The sequence below is a fragment of the Taudactylus pleione genome, unplaced genomic scaffold, assembly GCF_031769625.1.
Source record: "Taudactylus pleione unplaced genomic scaffold, aTauple2 ptg000506l, whole genome shotgun sequence".
NCBI lineage: Eukaryota > Metazoa > Chordata > Amphibia > Anura > Myobatrachidae > Taudactylus > Taudactylus pleione.
Genome location: NW_028284908.1, coordinates 1,623,719 through 1,649,339, shown reverse-complemented (window position 1 = coordinate 1,649,339; position 25,621 = coordinate 1,623,719). Strand labels below are relative to the sequence as shown.

General features: G+C 49.9%; 1 protein-coding gene across 2 annotated transcripts in view; it reads right to left on the bottom strand.

Annotated features, from left to right (window-relative positions):
- ZZZ3 (zinc finger ZZ-type containing 3) overlaps positions 1-21,609 on the bottom strand; it is a 101,189-nt gene extending 79,580 nt beyond the window's left edge. Inside the window, exon 1 of one of the 2 annotated variants that reach the window (XM_088450090.1) lies at positions 21,500-21,609. The gene's annotated coding sequence lies outside the window, so the exon portion shown is untranslated. Of the gene's footprint in view, positions 1-21,421 lie in introns of both variants that reach the window. The other variant, XM_088450091.1, reaches the window with a different exon arrangement.
- Positions 21,610-25,621: the final 4,012 nt, after the last annotated feature.

Genomic DNA, 25,621 nt, shown 5'->3' with positions numbered 1-25,621 from the left:
CCGCATCCCCACAGTGTACCCAGTGCCCAGCTACACACAGCCCGCATCCCCACAGTGCACCCAGTGCCCAGCTACACACAGCCTGCATCCCCACAGTGCCCAGCTACACACAGCCCGCATCCCCCCAGTGTACCCAGTGCCCAGCTACACACAGCCCGCATCCCCCCAGTGTACCCAGTGCCCAGCTACACACAGCCCGCATCCCCACAGTGCACCCAGTGCCCAGCTACACACAGCCCGCATCCCCACAGTGCACCCAGTGCCCAGCTACACACAGCCCGCATCCCCACAGTGCACCCAGTGCCCAGCTACACACAGCCTGCATCCCCACAGGGCCCAGCTACACACAGCCCGCATCCCCACAGTGTACCCAGTGCCCAGCTACACACAGCCCGCATCCCCACAGTGTACCCACTGCCCAGCTACACACAGCCCGTATCCCCAGTATACAGCTACACACAGCCCGTATCCCCGCAGTGTACCCAGTGCCCAGCTACACACAGCCCGTATCCCCGCAGTGTACCCAGTGCCCAGCTACACACAGCCCGCATCCCCGCAGTGTACCCAGTGCCCAGCTACACACAGCCCGTATCCCCAGTGCCCAGCTACACACAGCCCGCATCCCCGCAGTGTACCCAGTGCCCAGCTACACACAGCCCGCATCCCCGCAGTGTATCCAGTGCCCAGCTACACACAGCCCGCATCCCCGCAGTGTACCCAGTGCCCAGCTACACACAGCCCGTATCCCCAGAGTACCCAGTGCCCAGCTACACACAGCCCATATCCCCAGTGTCCAGCTACACACAGCCCGCATCCCCGCAGTGTACCCAGTGCCCAGCTACACACAGCCCGCATCCCCGCAGTGTATCCAGTGCCCAGCTACACACAGCCCGCATCCCCACAGTGTACCCAGTGCCCAGCTACACACAGCCCGTATCTCCAGTGTACCCAGTGCCCGGCTACACACAGCCCGTATCCCCAGTGTACCCAGTGCCCGGCTACACACAGCCCGTATCCCCGCAGTGTACCCAGTGCCCGGCTACACACAGCCCGTATCCCCGCAGTGTACCCATTGCCCGGCTACACACAGCCCACATCCCCGCAGTGTACCCAGTGCCCGGCTACACACAGCCCGCATCCCCCCAGTGTACCCAGTGCCCGGCTACTCACAGCCCATATCCCCACAGTGTACCCAGTGCCCAGCTACTCACAGCCCATATCCCCACAGTGTACCCAGTGCCCAGCTACACAGCCCGTATCCTCAGTGTACCCAGTGCCCAGCTACACACAGCCCGTATCCCCGCTACACACAGCCCGTATCCCCAGTGTACCCAGTATACAGCTACACACAGCCCGTATCCCAGTGTACCCAGTGCCCAGCTACACACAGCCCGTATACTCAGTGTACCCAGTGCCCAGCTACACACAGCCCGTATCCCCACAGTGTACCCAGTATACTGCTACACACAGCCCGTATCCCCAGTGTAGCCAGTATACAGCTACACGCAGCCCGTATCCCCACAGTGTACCCAGTGCCCAGCTACACACAGCCCGTATCCCCACAGCGTACCCAGTGCCCAGCTACACACAGCCCGTATCCCCACAGTGTACCCAGTATACTGCTACACACAGCCCGTATCCCCACAGTGTACCCAGTGCCCAGCTACACACAGCCCGTATCCCCAGTGCCCAGCTACACACAACCCGTATCCTCACAGTGTATCCAGTATACAGCTACACACAGCAAGTATCCCCACAGTGTACCCAGTATACACCTACACACAGCCTGTATCCCCACAGTGTACCCAGTGCCCAGCTACTCACAGCCCGTATCCCCACAGTGTACCCAGTGACCAGCTACACACAGTCCGTATCCTCACAGTGTACCCAGTGCCCAGCTACTCACAGCCCATATACCCACAGTGTACCCAGTGCCCAGCTACTCACAGCCCATATACCCACAGTGTACCCAGTGCCCAGCTACACAGCCCGTATCCTCAGTGTACCCAGTGCCCAGCTACACACAGCCCCGTATCCTCACAGTGTACCCAGTGCCCAGCTACACACAGACCGTGTCCCCACAGTGTACCCAGTGCCCAGCTACACACAGACCGTGTCCCCACAGTGTACCCAGTGCCCAGCTACACACAGACAGTGTCCCCACAGTGTACCCAGTGTCCAGCTACACACAGACCGTGTCCCCACAGTGTACCCAGTGCCCAGCTACACACAGCCCGTATCCCCACAGTGTACCCAGTATACAGCTACACACAGTCAAGGCCATCGCGACCATCGGAGCTTGCGACGAGACCCTAAGGTTGGGTCTCGGCAACCGCAAGCCCCAGGGAGCTTCCTGCTCTGATCGAGGTCTGTTGAGGTCAGTGCGGCCGCCCACAAAACGGTAGGCGTTCCTTAAGGAACGCCTCAGTTTGTGAAACCACCCCCCCCGCCCACAAAATGGGCCAAGCTGTCGATCAACATCGATAGCCGGCCCTTTTGTAGTGAGCTCCGGGGCTTGCGCACATGCAGTGCAGCCGCTGTGCGTGCGCAGGACCAAAACATCAACCCGGTTGCGAGCGCTCAGCGCTTGCGACCAGGTCTGAATGAGGTCCAATGTCTACATAGAGACCAGTTGTTAAAAAGTCAATAGTTCGACAGGGTCAAAAGTTCGACAAGAAAATGGTCTACCCATTTTTTTTAGGGTTAGGTTTAGGCACCAAGCGGAGGGTTAGGATGAAGGTTAGGGCTAAAATATAAAAAAAATTGTTGACCATTTTCATGTCGAACTTTAGTGTGTCTGACTATTGTCCTATTGACTTTCTAACATCTGGTGTCTATCTAGACATGGTCTATCTCCGGCAAACCCCGCTAGAGACCACATACCCCCCCAAACCTCCACCAGTATATCACAATGATACATACCCCCCATACCTCCACCAGTATATCACAATGATACACCCCCCATATCTCCACCACTCCTTCACAATGATCCATACCCCCCATATCTCTACTAGTATAACACAATGATCCATACCCCCCATATCTCCACCAGTATAACACAATGATACACCCCCCATATCTCCACCAGTATATCACAATGATACATAGCCCCCATATCTCCACTAGTATAACACAATGATCCATACCCCCCATATCTCCACCAGTATAAGACAATGATCCATACCCCCCATATCTCCACCAGTATAACACAATGATACACCCCCCATATCTCCACCAGTATATCACAATGATACATAGCCCCCATATCTCCACCAGTATATCACAATGATACATAGCCCCCATATCTCCACCAGTATATCACAATGATACATAGCCCCCATATCTCCACCAGTATATCACAATGATACATAGCCCCCATATCTCCACCAGTATATCACAATGATACATAGCCCCCATATCTCCACCAGTATAACACAATGATCCATACCCCCCATATCTCCACCAGTATAACACAATGATACATACCCCCCATATCTCCACCAGTATAACACAATGATCCATACCCCCCATATCTCCACCAGTATAACACAATGATCCATACCCCTCATATCTCCACCAGTATAACACAATTATACACCCCCCTATCTCCACCACTCCTTCACAATGATCCATAACCCCCATATCTCTACTAGTATAACACAATGATCCATACCCCCCATATCTCCACCAGTATAACACAATGATCCATACCCCCCATATCTCCACCAGTATATCACAATGATACATAGCCCCCATATCTCACCACTGCTTCACAATGATACATAACCCCCATATCTCTACTAGTATAACACAATGATACACCCCCATATCTCCACCAGTATATCACAATGATACACCCCCCATATCTCCACCACTGCTTCACAATGATACATAGCCCCCATATCTCACCACTGCTTCACACCCCCCATATCTCCACCACTGCTTCACAATGATCTATATCCCCATATCTCTACTAGTATAACACAATGATCCATACCCCAATATCTCCACCACTGCTTCACAATGATCCATACCCCCCATGTCTCTACTAGTATAACACAATGATCCATACCCCAATATCTCCACCACTGCTTCACAATGATCCATACCCCCCATGTCTCTACTAGTATAACAAAATGATCCATACCCCAATATCTCCACCAGTATATCACAATGATACACCCCCCATATCTCCACCAGTATATCACAATGATACACCCCCCATATCTCCACCACTGCTTCACACCCCCCATATCTCCACCCCCCATATCTCCACCACTGCTTCACACCCCCCATATCTCCACCAGTATAACACAATGATACATACCCCCATATCTCCACCACTGCTTCACAATGATACATACCCCCCATATCTCACCACTGCTTCAGTGATACACCCCCCCCATATCTCACCACTGCTTCACAATGATACATAGCCCCCATATCTCACCACTGCTTCACAATGATACATACCCCCCATATCTCACCACTGCTTCAGTGATACACACCCCCCATATCTCACCACTGCTTCACAATGATACATAGCCCACATATCTCACCACTGCTTCAGTGATACACCCCCCCATATCTCACCACTGCTTCACAATGATACATAGCCCCCATATCTCACCACTGCTTCACAATGATACATACCCCCCATATCTCACCACTGCTTCAGTGATACACACCCCCCATATCTCACCACTGCTTCACAATGATACATAGCCCCCATATCTCACCACTGCTTCAGTGATACACACCCCCCATATCTCCACCACTGCTTCACAATGATACATAGCCCCCATATCTCACCACTGCTTCACAATGATACATAGCCCCCATATCTCACCACTGCTTCACAATGATACATACCCCCCATATCTCACCACTGCTTCACAATGATACATACCCCCCATATCTCACCACTGCTTCAGTGATACACACCCCCCATATCTCACCACTGCTTCACAATGATACATAGCCCCCATATCTCACCACTGCTTCAGTGATACACACCCCCCATATCTCCACCACTGCTTCACAATGATACATAGCCCCCATATCTCACCACTGCTTCAGTGATACACACCCCCCATATCTCACCACTGCTTCACAATGATACATAGCCCCCATATCTCACCACTGCTTCAGTGATACACCCCCCCCATATCTCACCACTGCTTCACAATGATACATAGCCCCCATATCTCACCACTGCTTCACAATGATACATACCCCCCATATCTCACCACTGCTTCAGTGATACACACCCCCCATATCTCACCACTGCTTCACAATGATACATAGCCCCCATATCTCACCACTGCTTCAGTGATACACACCCCCCATATCTCCACCACTGCTTCACAATGATACATAGCCCCCATATCTCACCACTGCTTCAGTGATACACCCCCCCATATCTCACCACTGCTTCAGTGATACACACCCCCCATATCTCACCACTGCTTCACACTGATACACACCCCCCATATCTCCACCACTGCTTCACACTGATACACACCCCCCATATCTCCACCACTGCTTCACACTGATACACACCCCCCATATCTCCACCACTGCTTCACACTGATACACACCCCCCATATCTCACCACTGCTTCAGTGATACACACCCCCCATATCTCACCACTGCTTCACAATGATACATAGCCCCCATATCTCACCACTGCTTCAGTGATACACCCCCCATATCTCACCACTGCTTCAGTGATACACACCCCCCATATCTCACCACTGCTTCACACTGATACACACCCCCCATATCTCCACCACTGCTTCACACTGATACACACCCCCCATATCTCCACCACTGCTTCACACTGATACACACCCCCCATATCTCACCACTGCTTCACAATGATACATAGCTCCCATATCTCACCACTGCTTCAGTGATACACACCCCCCATATCTCACCACTGCTTCACACTGATACACACCCCCCATATCTCCACCACTGCTTCACACTGATACACACCCCCCATATCTCCACCCCCCATATCTCCACCACTGCTTCACAATGATACATATCCCGCCATATCTCCACCAGTATAACACAATGATACATACCCCCCATATCTCCACCAGTATAACACAATGATACATACCCCCCATATCTCCACCAGTATAACACAATTATACACACCCCATATCTCCACCAGTATAACACAATGATACATACCCCCCATATCTCCACCACTGCTTCACAATGATACATAGCCCCCATATCTCACCACTGCTTCAGTGATACACACCCCCCATATCTCACCACTGCTTCACAATGATACACACCCCCCATATCTCCACCACTGCTTCACACTGATACACACCCCCCATATCTCCACCCCCCATATCTCCACCACTGCTTCACACTGATACACACCCCCCATATCTCCACCACTGCTTCACACTGATACACACCCCCCATATCTCCACCACTGCTTCACAATGATACATATCCCGCCATATCTCCACCAGTATATCACAATGATACATAGCCCCCATATCTCCACCAGTATAACACAATTATACACACCCCATATCTTCACCAGTATAACACAATGATACATACCCCCCATATCTCCACCAAACCATAGAAAGGACACTCTAATAGGAGCCCAGAAAGAATGACAACTAATCATTTGTTATCTGACAGTCAGTTTGAACACCGGCTAGGCAACGTGAATTATTGGAGTACGAACAGAGCATGGTAGTGAGTGTCCGTCGGATGGGACCTTCCATTTCCGAAGTTGTGCAAACATTCAATATTCCTTGATCTACGGTGTCAGGTGTGTACCGGTAATACCTCGTGGAAGGCATTACCACCCACCGTGGACAGTGCAGTGGTCGACCACGAGTGCTTAATGATTGTGACCAGCTGCATCTGGCCAGATCTGTCCATAGTAACAGACAAGCGACAATGCTTAAATCACATCCACATCTAATGCAGGAGGTACCAGACACATATCCAGCAGGTCACTGCAGCGTTCTATAGCTTCCATGGGACCAGAAGACCCACCTCAGTGCCCCCGTTAACACTATGACACCGGGCTTGGGATGTCGCCAATTGGACCGTGGCGGACTGGCAACATGTAGCATGGTCAGATGAGTCATAGTTCCACTTGTTTCGGGCTGATGGTAGAGTTCAGGTGGGACGTAGATCCCATGAGGCCATGGACCCCAGTTGTCATCAAGTCACCAAGCATGCGGGTGGTGGTTCCATAATGGTGTGGGGGTATGTTCACGTGGTATGGGTTGGGGTGGTACGCCTGAACATGTCATTGAACGGTAATCAATACGTTGCATTGCTCGATGACCATTTGCGGCCCTTCATGGACTTCATGTACGCCCACAACGATGGGATATTCCAACAGGTTAATGCACCGGTCAGTAGTCCCAAGTTTTCCAGAATTGGATCACGGAGCATTCTGGAGAGTTCAGATGAATGGTGTGGTCATCACGTTTGCCCGACATAAACCCAATCGAGCATTTATGGGACGTAATGGAGAGGCATCTATCCCATGGCTTTTGGCACTTCAGTGTATATATACATATACACACACAGACACAAACATACATACGTATGCACACTCAGCAAGGTGGTCCTGTATTCCGGTGTGTAAACCACGTACAACGGCATGGTGCAGCAGTGACCGTCATATGCCCTTGAGAATTCAGTGTTCTAAAATCTCGCGGGATTACGTTATTATGAGTTGAGGCAGATGGCCGTCTCTTAGCGCTCTCTCTCCAACCAGAGAGGGGTGTGTAGTTGAAAGCAGTTAGTATTTGGTGTTCTATGACGTACATTGGCTTTCCAACCTTCCCCCCGGATTGGTTAGGATATTGTGGACATTCTGTCGTTTATCCTGTATATTCGGTGAACGTCATCCGCTATGGTTTTCGTAATGAGGTGGAGAGCAGAAATCCGTGAAAAGTTCGGCTTTTGAGCACAGAGACACTGCGCGCCCAGTACTTCACACAGGCTTCGCCGCTGGTGCATTTGGGAACGACGTGTGATAAGTAATAGGCACCCAATAACTTGCGCCCGCTGGCACAAACATATCGTCCCAGGAGACTGGGTGTGAAAAAAACAACAGAATTCCCCCTCCATAGACTGGACACAAAACCCTGGGTTGTAAACCATCGCAGCATTGAGTACTGGGTGATATCGCTAGTAATGAGTTATAGCTAAATTGCCTTGCAAAAGTATTCCACCCCCTTGGCTTTTTACCTTGTTACATTACAACCTGATGATATTTTATTTATTTTTTTAATCTGAATTTTATGTGATGGATCTGCACAAAATAGTCTAATTTGATGAAGTGAAATTAGCAAAATATATATCAAAAAGAATCTTTCTAAATAAAATTCTGAAAATTGGCATGTGCATATGTAATCACCCCCTTTGCTATGAAGCCTCTCAAAAGTTCTGGTGCAACCAATTACCTTCAGAAGTCACATAATTAGTGAAATGAAGTTCACCTGTGTGACATCTAAGTGTCACATGATCTGTCAGTATAAACGCACCTTTTCTGTAAGGCCCCAGAGGCTGCAACACCACTAAGGCAAGATGCATCACACCATGAAGACCAAAGGAGTTCTCCAAACAAGTCAGGGACACAGTAATTCTGGGTTGGGTTATAAAAAAATATCCAAATCTTTGATGATCCTCCGGAGCACCATCATCATCAAATGGAAAGAACATGGTACCACAACAAACCTGCCAAGAGAGGAGCGCCCACCAAAACTCAGACCGGGCAAGGAGGGCATTAATCAGAGAGGCAGCTCAGAGACCAAAGGTAACCCTGAAGGAGCTGCAGAGTTCCACAGCAGAGACTGGTGTATCTGTGCACGTGACCACAATAAGCCGTACACTCCATAGAGCTGGGCTTTATGGAAGAGTGGCCAGAAAAAAAGCTATTACTTAGTGATAAAAATGTATGGAGGAAGGTGCTCTGGTCAGATGAGACTAAAATTTTACTTTTAGGCCACCAAGGAAAACGCTGTGTCTGGCGCAAACCCAACACATCATATCACCCCAAGACCACCATCCCCACAGTGACACATGGTGGTGGCAGCATCATGCTGTGGGGATGTTTTTCAGCAGCAGGGACTGGGAAACTGATTCGAGTCGAGAGAAAGATGGATGGTGCTAAATACAGGGATATTCTTGAGCAAAACCTGTGTCAGTCTGCCTGTGATTTGAGACTGGGACGGAGGTTCACCTTCCAGCAGGACAATGACCCGAAGCATACTGCTAAAGTAACACTCAAGTGGTTTAAGGGGAAATAATTACATGTGTTGGAATGGCCTAGTCACAGCCCAGATCTCAATCCAATTGAGAATCTGTGGTCAGACTTGAAGATTGCTGTTCACAAGCGGAAACCATCCAACATGGAGGAGCTGGAGCAGTTTTGCCTTGAGGAATGGGCAAAGATCCCAGGGGCAAGATGTGGCAAGCTCATAGAGACTTATCCAAAGCGACTTGCAGCTGTAATTGCCGTAAAAGGTGGCTCTACAACAGTGTTGGCTAACCTTGACACTCCAGCTGTTGTGGAACTATATATCCCAGCATGCCCTGCCACAGTTTTAGCATGCCCTAATAGCAAAACTGTAGCAGTGCATGCTGGGTTATGTAGTTCCATAACAGCTGGAGTGTCAAGGTTAGCCAACACTGCTCTACAAAGTACTGACTTTAGGGGGGTGAATAGTTATGCACGCTGATGTTTTCTGGTATGTTGTCCTAAATTTGTTTGATTCACGATATATAAAAAAAACACAAGGTCACAGTTGTAGGCATGTTCTGTGAATAAAACGATGCACACCTTCACACAATCTATTTTAATTCCAGCTTGTGAGGCAAAAAAACATGAAAAATGCAAAGGGGGGTGAATAGTTTTGCATGGCACTGTATATCTAACGGGTTTTCTCATAACAAACATCAATCATAAATCAAGTTAGTGCTACCCACAAAGTACTTAGATGTACAACAGTAAGATGACCACGCTGTTTATGTATGCTGAGCACAGATTAACCACAATACTATTTACATACATCTGATCGCCGTTGCTCCTGGCTGTCCTCCTATAAATCATTATCTTTTTTTTTCAAACTCTCTCTGGAGGGGTGTAAAAAAGCAACTGTCAGCCACATCCACAGCTCTGTTCATACCATATGCTGGCAGAGGTGCAAGATCATACAGTGCAGCCAGCACCTCAGGGGGTGTTCCGAAGCCTCCCTGATCACTACCTAAAGTACCATGTGACTGTGGTTGCCATGGTAAACAGATAACACTGAACAAAATTATAAATCAGTAACAGCGGCCTCAAGAAACAAGCCTGGGAAAATTTTAATAGCCACAAATCTTTTTTGTAGTATCCACACTGATTTATGAAAAATACCAAATTTTGTCATAGAACAACTTCTTTAAAATTCAGCATAGTGAATCTGACAGCTGGAAGCTAGTGTTCCCGCTAGGCTGCGGGAACGGCAGGGCACTGGAGGGACTAGTCGGGAGTGGCTCCCGAAAAGGGGGTGTGGTGGACAGGAGGCGTGTCATTAGAACAAGCCTCCAATTTGCTCAGCCCTTACGGAGGTGCTGGGCTTCCCCCAAGCCCCCCATCATGGTGAATAGATGATGTGAGCACAGTGTCTATTCACCTGGCGGCGATCGGCCACCGCAACTTTTCCCACCAGCGGGACACTGCGCCCGTTGGATATGCTGTTTTAGCGGGGTGTTGCAAAAAGGACAGGTCGCATATTGGGCAGGGTGCGGTGCCCCGCTGAACAAAGCAAGTGGGAACACTATACGCTATACCATATTATATATGGTAAGTGTTGTGGGGTGTGTCACAGGTAAAAAGAGGTTGCCTTTCCTCTTATAAATGCAAACAGAAATAGAAAGAGAACTGCCGCGCTCACCCCTAATAAGTAATCTATATCTGTGCGTATGTAAACGATCTGCCTCTATTATAAATGTACAAATAGGTTGCTATATAGTGGTGTCTGACATTAATCTCCTGTGCAATGCTGATATATATCAGAGATAAAATGGAGAAACTGTTATAGCTAAAGTTCTTTACTATATTGTCACTAATAACAATGACAATGAAAGTCACAATAACTAGCAGGGTGCTAGACTTATAGCACCCTGCTAGTTATTGGGACTTTATGATATAAGTCTAGCACCCTGCTAGTTATTGTGACTTTATGATATAGGTCTAGCACCCTGCTAGTTATTGAGACTTTATGATATAAGTCTAGCACCCTGCTAGTTATTGTGACTTTATGATACAAGTCTAGCACCCTGCTAGTTATTGTGACTTTATGATATAAGTCTAGCACCCTGCTAGTTATTGTGACTTTATGATATAAGTCTAGCACCCTGCTAGTTATTGTGACTTTATGATATAAGTCTAGCACCCTGCTAGATATTGGGACTTTATGATATAAGTCTAGCACCCTGCTAGTTATTGGGACTTTATGATACAAGTCTAGCACCCTGCTAGTTATTGGCACTTTATGATATAAGTCTAGCACCCTGCTAGTTATTGGCACTTTATGATATAAGTCTAGCACCCTGCTAGTTATTGGCACTTTATGATACAAGTCTAGCACCCTGCTAGTTATTGGGACTTTTCATTGTTATTGGTGACAATATAGTAAAGAACTTTAGATATAACAGTTTCTCCATTTTATCTCTGATATATATCAGCATTGCACAGGAGATTAATGTCAGACACCACCACATAGCAGCCTATTTGTACATTTATAATAGAGGCAGATCGTTTACGTACACACCGATATAGATTACTTATTAGGGGTGAGCGCGGCAGTTCTCCTTTCTATTTCTATTTGCATTTATAAGAGGAAAGGCAACCTGTTTTTACCTGCGACACACCCCTTACCATTATCCAGAGTGCAAGGCACCTAATAATATAATATATAGTAAAATTACTTGGCAGAGTAATGAATAATACCCATCTATACCAGACACAGCAGTAATGTTCTCATTGCTGAGAACTTTACAGGAACACTGTGCTGTACAAGTCATGCAGTAACACTATCACTGATCAGTACTGTACTGTGCAGTGTCATTTAGTGCTAGATTTATCAAAGCTTGGACAGAGATAAACTACCAACCAATCAGCTCCTCACTGTCATGTTTCACAGCCTGTAAAGTGAGAAGCTGATTGGTTGGTACTTTATCTTTCTCCAAGCGTTGATAATTCTCCCCCCTAGAGTGAAGCGGTGTTACTCCTCCACAGCAAACAGCAATGTGTCAGTATGAATAATCCTGCAATCCCTCAGCGATAACCGTCACACTGCAACAATAGTATCACTGCTCGTGTCATCCACACTGAGATAATGCTACTACTGCACAACACTCAGCACTGCGCCTGTGTAACTGTTATCACTGCACAACTCAGCACTGCACCTGTGTAACTGTTATCACTGCACAACACTCAGCACTGCACCTGTGTAACTGTTATCACTGCACAACACTCAGCACTGCACCTGTGTAACTTATCACTGCACAACACTCAGCACTGCACCTGTGTAACTTATCACTGCACAACACTCAGCACTGCGCCTGTGTAACTGTTATCACTGCACAACACTCAGCACTGCGCCTGTGTAACTTATCACTGCACAACACTCAGCACTGCGCCTGTGTAACTGTTATCACTGCACAACACTCAGCACTGCGCCTGTGTAACTGTTATCACTGCACAACACTCAGCACTGCGCCTGTGTAACTGTTATCACTGCACAACACTCAGCACTGCGCCTGTGTAACTGTTATCACTGCACAACACTCAGCACTGCGCCTGTGTAACTGTTATCACTGCACAACACTCAGCACTGCACCTGTGTAACTGTTATCACTGCACAACACTCAGCACTGCACCTGTGTAACTGTTATCACTGCACAACACTCAGCACTGCGCCTGTGTAACTGTTATCACTGCACAACACTCAGCACTGCACCTGTGTAACTGTTATCACTGCACAACACTCAGCACTGCACCTGTGTAACTGTTATCACTGCACAACACAGCACTGCACCTGTGTAACTGTTATCACTGCACAACTCAGCACTTCACCTGTGTAACTTATCACTGCACAACACTCAGCACTGCACCTGTGTAACTGTTATCACTGCACAACACTCAGCACTGAGCCTGTGTAACTGTTATCACTGCACAACTCAGCACTGCACCTGTGTAACTTATCACTGCACAACTCAGCACTGCACCTGTGTAACTGTTATCACTGCACAACTCAGCACTGCACCTGTGTAACTGTTATCACTGCACAACACTCAGCACTGCGCCTGTGTAACTTATCAATGCACAACACTCAGCACTGCACCTGTGTAACTGTTATCACTGCACAACACTCAGCACTGCACCTGTATAAATTATCACTGCACAACACTCAGCACTGCACCTGTGTAAATGTTATCACTGCACAACACTCAGCACTGAGCCTGTGTAAATTATCACTGCACAACATTCAGCACTGAGCCTGTGTAAATCACTGCACAACACTCAGCACTGCACCTGTGTAACTTATCACTGCACAACACTCAGCACTGCGCCTCTGTAACTGTAATCACTGCACAACACTCAGCACCGCACCTGTGTAACTGTTATCAGTGCACAACACTCAGCACTGCACCTGTGTAACTGTTATCAGTGCACAACACTCAGCACTGCACCTGTGTAACTGTTATCAGTGCACAACACTCAGCACTGCACCTGTGTAACTGTTATCAGTGCACAACACTCAGCACTGCACCTGTGTAACTGTTATCACTGCACAACACTCAGCACTGCACCTGTGTAACTGTTATCACTGCACAACACAGCACTGCACCTGTGTAACTGTTATCACTGCACAACTCAGCACTTCACCTGTGTAACTTATCACTGCACAACACTCAGCACTGCACCTGTGTAACTGTTATCACTGCACAACACTCAGCACTGAGCCTGTGTAACTGTTATCACTGCACAACTCAGCACTGCACCTGTGTAACTTATCACTGCACAACTCAGCACTGCACCTGTGTAACTGTTATCATTGCACAACTCAGCACTGCACCTGTGTAACTGTTATCACTGCACAACACTCAGCACTGCGCCTGTGTAACTTATCAATGCACAACACTCAGCACTGCACCTGTGTAACTGTTATCACTGCACAACACTCAGCACTGCACCTGTATAAATTATCACTGCACAACACTCAGCACTGCACCTGTGTAAATGTTATCACTGCACAACACTCAGCACTGAGCCTGTGTAAATTATCACTGCACAACATTCAGCACTGAGCCTGTGTAAATCACTGCACAACACTCAGCACTGCACCTGTGTAACTTATCACTGCACAACACTCAGCACTGCGCCTCTGTAACTGTAATCACTGCACAACACTCAGCACCGCACCTGTGTAACTGTTATCAGTGCACAACACTCAGCACTGCACCTGTGTAACTGTTATCAGTGCACAACACTCAGCACTGCACCTGTGTAACTGTTATCAGTGCACAACACTCAGCACTGCACCTGTGTAACTGTTATCAGTGCACAACACTCAGCACTGCACCTGTGTAACTGTTATCACTGCACAACACTCAGCACTGCACCTGTGTAACTGATATCACTGCACAACACTCAGCACTGAGCCTGTGTAACTGTTATCACTGCACAACACTCAGCACTGCACCTGTGTAACTTATCACTGCAAAAAATCTTTCACACTTGAGCAACGTTATTTCTGTAGTATTAATCACCCTAACACAATGTTACTTGTACACAGTACTTGGCATTTTCTCAGTGTGAATGATACTGTAATCACTGTGCAAAATCATTAATACTGAAGTAATGTGACTGTTACACTACCACTCACACTGCAGAAATACTCACTGCACAGCATAACTCACACTACAGCAAAACTACTCCTGAACACGGCTCAGCATTGTGTGAGTGTGAACGGCACAATTGTTATCACTGTAAAGTGCTCTGTAGTATTGTACAGTGAGGAAATGCTGTCACCACATAATGCTGTGCAGCAGCCCTCACACTGGGGGAATGCTGTCACCACACACACACAATGCTGTGCAGCACGCTCACACTGGGGGAATGCAGTCACCACACACACACAATGCTGTGCAGCACACTCACACTGGGGGAATGCAGTCACCACACACACAATGCTGTGCATTACACTCACACTGGGGGAATGCAGTCACTACACACACACAATGCTGTGCAGCACACTCACACTGGGGGAATGCAGTCACCACACACACAATGCTGTGCAGCACACTCACGCTGGGGGAATGCAGTCACCACACACACACAATGCTGTGCAGCACACTCACACTGGGGGAATGCAGTCACTACACACACACAATGCTGTGCAGCACACTCACACTGGGGGAATGCAGTCACCACACACACAATGCTGTGCAGCACACTCACACTGGGGGAATGCAGTCACCACACACACACAATGCTGTGCAGCACACTCACACTGGGGGAATGCAGTGACCACACACACAATGCTGTGCATCACACTCACACTGGGGGAATGCAGTCACTACACACACACAATGCTGTGCAGCACACTCACACTGGGGGAATGCAGTCACCACACACACAATGCTGTGCAGCACACTCACACTGGGGGAATGCAGTCACCACACACACAATGCTGTGCAGCACACTCACACTGGGGGAATGCAGTCACCACACACATAATGCTGTGCAGCACACTCACACTGGGGGAATGCAGTCACCACACACACACAATGCTGTGCATTACACTCACACTGGGGGAATGCAGTCACCACACACACACAATGCTGTGCAGCACACTCACACTGGGGGAATGCAGTCACCACACACACAATGCTGTGCATCACACTCACACTGGGGGAATGCAGTCAACATACACACACAATGCTGTGCATTACACTCACACTGGGGGAATGCAGTCACTACACACACACAATGCTGTGCAGCACACTCACACTGGGGGAATGCAGTCACCACACACACAATGCTGTGCAGCAACTCACACTGGGGGAATGCAGTCACCACACACACACAATGCTGTGCAGCACACTCACAATGGAGGAATGCAGTCACCACACACACACACAATGCTGTGCAGCACTCACACTGGAGGAATGCAGTCACCACACACACACACAATGCTGTGCAGCACTCACACTGGGGGAATGCAGTCACCACACACACACAATGCTGTGCAGCACACTCACACTGGGGGAATGCAGTCACCACACACACACACAATGCTGTGCAGCACACTCACACTGGGGGAATGCAGTGACCACACACACAATGCTGTGCAGCACACTCACACTGGGGGAATGCAGTCACCACACACACAATGCTGTGCAGCACACTCACACTGGGGGAATGCAGTGACCACACACACAATGCTGTGCATCACACTCACACTGGGGGAATGCAGTCACCACACACACAATGCTGTGCAGCACACTCACACTGGGGGAATGCAGTCACCACACACATAATGCTGTGCAGCACACTCACACTGGGGGAATGCAGGCACCACACACACACACATAATGCTGTGCAGCACACTCACACTGGGGGAATGCAGTCACCACACACACACAATGCTGTGCAGCACACTCACACTGGGGGAATGCAGTCACCACACACAATGCACAATGCTGTGCATCACACTCACACTGGGGGAATGCAGTCACCACACACACAATGCTGTGCATCACACTCACACTGGGGGAATGCAGTCACCACACACACAATGCTGTGCAGCACACTCACACTGGGGGAATGCAGTCACCACACACATAATGCTGTGCAGCACACTCACACTGGGGGAATGCAGGCACCACACACACACATAATGCTGTGCAGCACACTCACACTGGGGGAATGCAGTCACCACACACACACAATGCTGTGCATTACACTCACACTGGGGGAATGCAGTCACCACACACACACACAATGCTGTGCAGCACACTCACACTGGGGGAATGCTGTCACCACACACACACAATGCTGTGCAGCACACTCACACTGGGGGAATGCTGTCACCACACACACACAATGCTGTGTAGCACACTCACACTGGGGGAATGCTGTCACCACACACACACAATGCTGTGCAGCACGCTCACACTGGGGGAATGCAGTCACCACACACACACAATGCTGTGCAGCACACTCACACTGGGGGAATGCAGTAACCACACACACAATGCTGTGCATCACACTCACACTGGGGGAATGCAGTCAACACACACACACAATGCTGTGCATTACACTCACACTGGGGGAATGCAGTCACCACACACACAATGCTGTGCAGCACACTCACACTGGGGGAATGCAGTCACCACACACACACAATGCTGTGCAGCACACTCACACTGGGGGAATGCAGTCACTACACACACACAATGCTGTGCAGCACACTCACACTGGGGGAATGCAGTCACCACACACACAATGCTGTGCAGCACACTCACACTGGGGGAATGCAGTCACCACACACACACAATGCTGTGCAGCACACTCACACTGGGGGAATGCAGTGACCACACACACAATGCTGTGCATCACACTCACACTGGGGGAATGCAGTCACTACACACACACAATGCTGTGCAGCACACTCACACTGGGGGAATGCAGTCACCACACACACAATGCTGTGCAGCACACTCACACTGGGGGAATGCAGTCACCACACACACAATGCTGTGCAGCACACTCACACTGGGGGAATGCAGTCACCACACACATAATGCTGTGCAGCACACTCACACTGGGGGAATGCAGTCACCACACACACACAATGCTGTGCATTACACTCACACTGGGGGAATGCAGTCACCACACACACACAATGCTGTGCAGCACGCTCACACTGGGGGAATGCAGTCACCACACACACACAATGCTGTGCAGCACACTCACACTGGGGGAATGCAGGCACCACACACAATGCACAATGCTGTGCATTACACTCACACTGGGGGAATGCAGTCACCACACACACAATGCTGTGCATCACACTCACACTGGGGGAATGCAGTCAACACACACACACAATGCTGTGCATTACACTCACACTGGGGGAATGCAGTCACTACACACACACAATGCTGTGCAGCACACTCACACTGGGGGAATGCAGTCACCACACACACAATGCTGTGCAGCACACTCACACTGGGGGAATGCAGTCACCACACACACACAATGCTGTGCAGCACACTCACAATGGAGGAATGCAGTCACCACACACACACACAATGCTGTGCAGCACTCACACTGGAGGAATGCAGTCACCACACACACACACAATGCTGTGCAGCACTCACACTGGGGGAATGCAGTCACCACACACACACAATGCTGTGCAGCACACTCACACTGGGGGAATGCAGTCACCACACACACACACAATGCTGTGCAGCACACTCACACTGGGGGAATGCAGTCACCACACACACAATGCTGTGCAGCACACTCACACTGGGGGAATGCAGTCACCACACACATAATGCTGTGCAGCACACTCACACTGGGGGAATGCAGTCACCACACACACACAATGCTGTGCATTACACTCACACTGGGGGAATGCAGTCACCACACACACACAATGCTGTGCAGCACGCTCACACTGGGGGAATGCAGTCACCACACACACACAATGCTGTGCAGCACACTCACACTGGGGGAATGCAGGCACCACACACAATGCACAATGCTGTGCATTACACTCACACTGGGGGAATGCAGTCACCACACACACAATGCTGTGCATCACACTCACACTGGGGGAATGCAGTCAACACACACACACAATGCTGTGCATTACACTCACACTGGGGGAATGCAGTCACTACACACACACAATGCTGTGCAGCACACTCACACTGGGGGAATGCAGTCACCACACACACAATGCTGTGCAGCACACTCACACTGGGGGAATGCAGTCACCACACACACACAATGCTGTGCAGCACACTCACAATGGAGGAATGCAGTCACCACACACAAACACAATGCTGTGCAGCACTCACACTGGGGGAATCCAGTCACCACACACACACAATGCTGTGCAGCACACTCACACTGGGGGAATGCAGTCACCACACACACACACAATGCTGTGCAGCACACTCACACTGGGGGAATGCAGTCACCACACACACAATGCTGTGCAGCACACTCACACTGGGGGAATGCAGTCACCACACACACACAATGCTGTGCCACACACTCACACTGGGGGAATGCAGTCACCACACACACACAATGCTGTGCAGCACACTCACACTGGGGGAATGCAGTCACCACACACACAATGCTGTGCAGCACACTCACACTGGGGGAATGCAGTCACCACACACACAATGCTGTGCAGCACACTCACACTGGGGGAATGCAGTCACCACACACACAATGCTGTGCAGCACACTCACACTGGGGGAATGCAGTCACCACACACATAATGCTGTGCAGCACACTCACACTGGGGGAATGCAGTCACCACACACACACAATGCTGTGCATCACACTCACACTGGGGGAATGCAGGCACCACACACACACAATGCTGTGCAGCACACTCACACTGGGGGAATGCAGTCACCACACACACACAATGCTGTGCAGCACACTCACACTGGGGGAATGCAGTCACCACACACAATGCACAATGCATCACACTCACACTGGGGGAATGCAGTCACCACACACACAATGCTGTGCATCACACTCACACTGGGGGAATGCAGTCACCACACACACAATGCTGTGCAGCACACTCACACTGGGGGAATGCAGTCACCACACACATAATGCTGTGCAGCACACTCACACTGGGGGAATGCAGGCACCACACACACACACATAATGCTGTGCAGCACACTCACACTGGGGGAATGCAGTCACCACACACACACAATGCTGTGCATCACACTCACACTGGGGGAATGCAGGCACCACACACACACAATGCTGTGCAGCACACACACTGGGGGAATGCAGTCACCACACACACACAATGCTGTGCAGCACACTCACACTGGGGGAATGCAGTCACTACACACACACAATGCTGTGCAGCACACTCACACTGGGGGAATGCAGGCACCACACACACACACATAATGCTGTGCAGCACACTCACACTGGGGGAATGCAGTCACCACACACACACAATGCTGTGCATCACACTCACACTGGGGGAATGCAGGCACCACACACACACAATGCTGTGCAGCACACACACTGGGGGAATGCAGTCACCACACACACACAATGCTGTGCAGCACACTCACACTGGGGGAATGCAGTCACCACACACACACAATGCTGTGCATCACACTCACACTGGGGGAATGCAGGCACCACACACACACAATGCTGTGCAGCACACACACTGGGGGAATGCAGTCACCACACACACACAATGCTGTGCAGCACACTCACACTGGGGGAATGCAGTCACCACACACATAATGCTGTGCATCACACTCACACTGGGGGAATGCAGTCACCACACACACACAATGCTGTGCAGCACACTCACACTGGGGGAATGCAGTCACCACACACACACAATGCTGTGCATCACACTCACACTGGGGGAATGCAGTCACCACACACACACAATGCTGTGCATCACACTCACACTGGGGGAATGCAGGCACCACACACACACAATGCTGTGCAGCACACACACTGGGGGAATGCAGTCACCACACACACACAATGCTGTGCAGCACACTCACACTGGGGGAATGCAGTCACCACACACATAATGCTGTGCATCACACTCACACTGGGGGAATGCAGTCACCACACACACACAATGCTGTGCAGCACACTCACACTGGGGGAATGCAGTCACCACACACACACAATGCTGTGCATCACACTCACACTGGGGGAATGCAGTCACCACACACACACAATGCTGTGCATCACACTCACACTGGGGGAATGCAGGCACCACACACACACAATGCTGTGCAGCACACACACTGGGGGAATGCAGTCACCACACACACACAATGCTGTGCAGCACACTCACACTGGGGGAATGCAGTCACCACACACATAATGCTGTGCATCACACTCACACTGGGGGAATGCAGTCACCACACACATAATGCTGTGCATCACACTCACACTGGGGGAATGCAGTCACCACACACACACAATGCTGTGCAGCACACTCACACTGGGGGAATGCAGTCACCACACACACACACAATGCTGTGCAGCACACTCACACTGGGGGAATGCTGTCACCATGTAAAGCTGTGCAGGAACACTCACACAATTAGGTAACCATGGAGGAGTGGCCACGCTGTTGCTATGTATCACAGGAAGTGCCCGTGTGCCGGGACCTCTCACCTCTCTGCTACCCGCGGTCCAACGGATCCTCATCAGGACTCAGGGCCGCTGCACACCCACCGGAAGCCCCCTCCACGCCGACACCACTTCCGCTTACAGCGCAGCGACACCTGCCGGCTCCCGAGTGAACTGCAGAAACGCCCGCGGGCTCCTCAGTATACGCTCGTCACGTGACACCTGTTCCCACTTCCCTGCACTAGGGTGCACGCTGGTGTGCAGTCACTGTCACAGTGTAATATAGGGGTCTATCCATCTCTGGGATGGGGGGTGTTAGTCATTGTCACAGTATAATATAGGGGTCTATCCATCTCTGGGATGGGGGGTGCAGTCACTGTCACAGTGTAATATAGGGGTCTATCCATCTCTGGGATGGGGGGTGTTAGTCATTGTCACAGTATAATATAGGGGTCTATCCATCTCTGGGATGGGGGGTGCAGTCACTGTCACAGTGTAATATAGGGGTCTATCCATCTCTGGGATGGGGGGTGTTAGTCATTGTCACAGTATAATATAGGGGTCTATCCATCTCTGGGATGGGGGGTGCAGTCACTGTCACAGTGTAATATAGGGGTCTATCCATCTCTGGGATGGGGGGTGTGCAGTCACTGTCACAGTGTAATATAGGGGTCTATCCATCTCTGGGATGGGGGGTGCAGTCACTGTCACAGTGTAATATAGGGGTATATCCATCTCTGGGATGGGGGGTGCAGTCACTGTCACAGTGTAATATAGGGGTCTATCCATCTCTGGGATGGGGGGTGCAGTCACTGTCACAGTGTAATATAGGGGTCTATCCATCTCTGGGATGGGGGGTGTGCAGTCATTGTCACAGTGTAATATAGGGGTCTATCCATCTCTGGGATGGGGGGTGCAGTCACTGTCACAGTGTAATATAGGGGTCTATCCATCTCTGGGATGGGGGGTGCAGTCACTGTCACAGTGTAATATAGGGGTCTATCCATCTCTGGGATGGGGGGTGTGCAGTCACTGTCACAGTGTAATATAGGGGTCTATCCATCTCTGGGATGGGGGGTGTGCAGTCATTGTCACAGTGTAATATAGGGGTCTATCCATCTCTGGGATGGGGGGTGCAGTCACTGTCACAGTATAATATAGGGGTCTATCCATCTCTGGGATGAGGGGTGTGCAGTCATTGTCACAGTGTAATATAGGGGTCTATCCATCTCTGGGATGGGGGGTGCAGTCACTGTCACAGTATAATATAGGGGTCTATCCATCTCTGGGATGGGGGGGTGCAGTCACTGTCACAGTGTAATATAGGGGTCTATCCATCTCTGGGATGGGGTGTGCAGTCACTGTCACAGTGTAATATAGGGGTCTATCCATCTCTGGGATGGGGGGTGCAGTCACTGTCACAGTGTAATATAGGGGTCTATCCATCTCTGGGATGGGGTGGTGTCAGTCACAGTGTAATATAGGTCTATATCCATCTCTGGGATGAGGGGTGCAGCCACTGTCACAGTGTAATATAGGGGTCTATCCATCTCTGGGATGGGGGGTGCAGTCACTGTCACAGTGTAATATAGGGGTCTATCCATCTCTGGGATGGGAGGTGCAGTCACTGTCACAGTGTAATATAGGGGTATATCCATCTCTGGGATGGGGGGTGCAGTCACTGTCACAATGTAATATAGGGGTCTATCCATCTCTGGGATGGGGGGTGCAGTCACTGTCACAGTGTAATATAGGGGTCTATCCATCTCTGGGATGGGGTGTGTGCAGTCACTGTCACAGTGTAATATAGGGGTCTATCCATCTCTGGGATGGGGGGTGTTAGTCATTGTCACAGTATAATATAGGGGTCTATCCATCTCTGGGATGGGGGGTGCAGTCACTGTCACAGTGTAATATAGGGGTCTATCCATCTCTGGGATGGGGGGTGCAGTCACTGTCACAGTGTAATATAGGGGTCTATCCATCTCTGGGATGGGAGGTGCAGTCACTGTCACAGTGTAATATAGGGGTATATCCATCTCTGGGATGGGGGGTGCAGTCACTGTCACAGTGTAATATAGGGGTCTATCCATCTCTGGGATGGGGGGTGCAGTCACTGTCACAGTGTAATATAGGGGTCTATCCATCTCTGGGATGGGGGGTGTGCAGTCACTGTCACAGTGTAATATAGGGGTCTATCCATCTCTGGGATGGGGGGTGCAGTCACTGTCACAGTGTAATATAGGGGTCTATCCATCTCTGGGATGGGGGGTGTGCAGTCACTGTCACAGTGTAATATAGGGGTCTATCCATCTCTGGGATGGGGGGTGTTAGTCATTGTCACAGTATAATATAGGGGTCTATCCATCTCTGGGATGGGGGGTGCAGCCACTGTCACAGTGTAATATAGGGGTCTATCCATCTCTGGGATGGGGGGTGCAGTCATTGTCACAGTGTAATATAGGGGTCTATCCATCTCTGGGATGGGAGGTGCAGTCACTGTCACAGTGTAATATAGGGGTCTATCCATCTCTGGGATGGGGGGTGTTAGTCATTGTCACAGTATAATATAGGGGTCTATCCATCTCTGGGATGGGGGGTGCAGTCACTGTCACAGTGTAATATAGGGGTCTATCCATCTCTGGGATGGGGGGTGTTAGTCATTGTCACAGTATAATATAGGGGTCTATCCATCTCTGGGATGGGGGGTGCAGTCACTGTCACAGTGTAATATAGGGGTCTATCCATCTCTGGGATGGGGGGTGTTAGTCATTGTCACAGTATAATATAGGGGTCTATCCATCTCTGGGATGGGGGGTGCAGTCACTGTCACAGTGTAATATAGGGGTCTATCCATCTCTGGGATGGGGGGTGCAGTCACTGTCACAGTGTAATATAGGGGTCTATCCATCTCTGGGATGGGGGGTGTGCAGTCACTGTCACAGTGTAATATAGGGGTCTATCCATCTCTGGGATGGGGGGTGCAGTCACTGTCACAGTGTAATATAGGGGTATATCCATCTCTGGGATGGGGGGTGCAGTCACTGTCACAGTGTAATATAGGGGTCTATCCATCTCTGGGATGGGGGGTGCAGTCACTGTCACAGTGTAATATAGGGGTCTATCCATCTCTGGGATGGGGGGTGTGCAGTCATTGTCACAGTGTAATATAGGGGTCTATCCATCTCTGGGATGGGGGGTGCAGTCACTGTCACAGTGTAATATAGGGGTCTATCCATCTCTGGGATGGGGGGTGCAGTCACTGTCACAGTGTAATATAGGGGTCTATCCATCTCTGGGATGGGGGGTGTGCAGTCACTGTCACAGTGTAATATAGGGGTCTATCCATCTCTGGGATGGGGGGTGTGCAGTCATTGTCACAGTGTAATATAGGGGTCTATCCATCTCTGGGATGGGGGGTGCAGTCACTGTCACAGTATAATATAGGGGTCTATCCATCTCTGGGATGAGGGGTGTGCAGTCATTGTCACAGTGTAATATAGGGGTCTATCCATCTCTGGGATGGGGGGTGCAGTCACTGTCACAGTATAATATAGGGGTCTATCCATCTCTGGGATGGGGGGGTGCAGTCACTGTCACAGTGTAATATAGGGGTCTATCCATCTCTGGGATGGGGTGTGCAGTCACTGTCACAGTGTAATATAGGGGTCTATCCATCTCTGGGATGGGGGGTGCAGTCACTGTCACAGTGTAATATAGGGGTCTATCCATCTCTGGGATGGGGTGGTGTCAGTCACAGTGTAATATAGGTCTATATCCATCTCTGGGATGAGGGGTGCAGCCACTGTCACAGTGTAATATAGGGGTCTATCCATCTCTGGGATGGGGGGTGCAGTCACTGTCACAGTGTAATATAGGGGTCTATCCATCTCTGGGATGGGAGGTGCAGTCACTGTCACAGTGTAATATAGGGGTCTATCCATCTCTGGGATGGGGGGTGCAGTCACTGTCACAGTGTAATATAGGGGTCTATCCATCTCTGGGATGGGGGGTGCAGTCACTGTCACAGTGTAATATAGGGGTCTATCCATCTCTGGGATGGGGGGTGTGCAGTCACTGTCACAGTGTAATATAGGGGTCTATCCATCTCTGGGATGGGGGGTGTTAGTCATTGTCACAGTATAATATAGGGGTCTATCCATCTCT